The sequence below is a fragment of the Triturus cristatus genome, chromosome 8 (genome assembly GCF_964204655.1).
Source record: "Triturus cristatus chromosome 8, aTriCri1.1, whole genome shotgun sequence".
Taxonomy (NCBI): Eukaryota; Metazoa; Chordata; class Amphibia; order Caudata; family Salamandridae; genus Triturus; species Triturus cristatus.
This window is the reverse complement of record NC_140591.1, coordinates 56,532,182-56,534,536: the sequence shown is the minus strand read 5'-3', so window position 1 is coordinate 56,534,536 and position 2,355 is coordinate 56,532,182. Positions and strand designations below refer to the sequence as shown.

The following is a 2,355-nucleotide window of genomic DNA, read 5'->3' as shown; positions in this document are numbered from 1 at the left end:
GCTGATGCAGGCAAAGCTTTACTTTCAATTAAAGGAAGAATTGGCAAATAAAGCAGGTAAAGTTGAATACAAGAGAGGTGGAAGCAAGTTTGACAGAAAGACAGAATGTAAAAAATATGTTGAAATGGTTGTCTTATCGAATAGCTTGATAAAAGGTTTTGATCATTATAAACAACGTCAATATGAGTTGACTCCAAATAGCATTTGTGGCATGCAAAGCAGAAGTTCAAAATGTGCCGAAACCCGGGATTGAACCAGGGACCTTTAGATCTTCAGTCTACTGCTCTCCCAACTGAGCTATTTCATCCAGCTGGCAATTTCTGCTTTCTGTTGTATTTTTTATAATTGTTAATGATTAATGCAGAACCTGGTCACTCTATCTGCATGTGCAGTTATGTGTTAAATTGTCCAGTATTATTCAGTAGCTAAATTGGTCTGATGGGTGAATTTCCTTTTTAGGAGCCAAGTTAGTTAGATAATGTTTGTAAACTATGAATGGACTTATACTCAAAAACACAGACCTATATGGCGACGGTCGGCAAGCTAGGTCATCTGACTACTAACAGTTTTGTATAAGGGGAACTGGAGGCTGATGCAGGCAAAGCTTTACTTTCAATTAAAGGAAGAATTGGGAAATAAAGGAGGCAAAGTTGAATACAAGAGAGGTGGAAGCAAGTTTGAAAGAAAGACAGAAAGTAAATAATATGTTGAATTAATTGTATTGTCGATTATCTTGATAAAAGGTTTTGATCATTATAAACAAAGTCAATATGAGTTGACTCAAAATAGTCTTTGTGGCATGCAAAGCAGAAGTTCAAAATGTGCCGAAACCTGGGATCGAACCAGTGACCTTTAGATCTTCAGTCTAACGCTCTCCCAACTGAGCTATTTCGGCCTGCCAGCAGCTATAGTATTCAGCCTCTTTTTTTGAACAATCCCAGAACAGAGATGCAGAACCTGGATTTTCAATCTGAGGTTAGAGCTGTGTTTTAATGTGTCCTGCATTGTTCAGCAGCTAACTGGTGAAATGGGTGAGTAGCGTTTTTGGGATAAATGTTAGGTCGTTTTTCTTTTAAAACTCTGAGTGGACCAGCACTGTATTACACAGACGTATGTCGCCTGAGTAGGTAAGCTATGTCATCTCAATACTGACAACTTTGTTTAAGGAGAAGTGAAAGCTGATGCAGACAAGAGTTTACTTTGAAAAAAGTATAAAAAAGGATAAATTTGTCATCAAAGCTGATGGCAAGAGAGGTGGAAGCAAGTTTAGAAGGAGGACAGAAAGACAACTTTTTGTTGAAGTTATCATGTTATTGATCAGTTGATAAAATATTTTGACAAATAAAGAAAAAAAAACTAGAGCTGATTTCAAGAAATATTTTGCAAGAATGTAGGATCCCCTCGCACTGTGCCGAAACCCGGGATTGAACCAGGGACCTTAATCTCTTCAGTCTAACGATCTCCCAACTGAGATATTTCAGCCAACAAGTCCATGTGGCCTCCTGATGAATTATTAATAATTGTAGACGATACATACAGAACCTGGTCATTCTATTTTCGTTTATAGTTATGTGTTAAAGTGTCCAGTATCATTCAGCAGGTAACTTGGTCTGATGAGTGAATATCCTTTTTAGGGGACAAGGTAGGTAGAATTTTTTTTTCTAAACTCTGAATTGACTTATACTCTGAAACACAGACCTATATGGCCAGGGTGTACAAGCTATGTCATCTGACTACTGACAGTTTTGTATAAGGGGAATTGGAGGCTGATGCAGGCAAAGCTTTACTCTAAAATAAAGCAAGAAGTTGCAAACAAATGAGGCATAGTTGAATACAAGAGAGGTGGAAGCAAGTTTGAAAGGAAGACAGAAAGTAAATAATATGTTGAATTGATTGTGTTGTTGATCAGATTGATAAAAGGTTTTGATAAAGAAGAGCGTTGATTTAACTCCAAACAGCTTTTGTGACATGAAAAGCAGAAGTTGAAATTGTGCCGAAACCCGGGATTGAACCAGGGACCTTTAGATCTTCAGTCTAACACTCTCCCAACTGAGCTATTTCGGCCTGATGGTAGTTTGGGTCTTCATCCTTTCTTTTAAACTTCCCAAGAAAATAGATGCTCAACCTCATGCTAGAGCTATGTTTTAAGATGTCCTGTATCATTCATCAGTTAACGGGTGCAATAGGTAAATAGCATTTTTCGGATCCAGGTTAGGTAGCTTTTTTTTTTACTCTGAATGGACTAGCACCATATTACACAGAGGTATTTGGCCTGAGTAGGTAAGCTATGTCATCTGAATACTGAAATCTGTGTTCAAGGAGAAGTGGAAGCTGATGCAGACAAGAGTTTACTTT

At 37.7% G+C, this 2,355-nt stretch overlaps 1 non-coding gene across 1 annotated transcript; it reads right to left on the bottom strand.

The window, feature by feature from the left end:
• Positions 1-1,991: 1,991 nt before the first annotated feature.
• TRNAF-GAA (transfer RNA phenylalanine (anticodon GAA)) lies at positions 1,992-2,064 on the bottom strand. Its single transcript has one exon. It is a non-coding gene; the product is annotated as a tRNA-Phe (tRNA).
• Between the last annotated feature and the right edge of the window lie 291 nt (positions 2,065-2,355).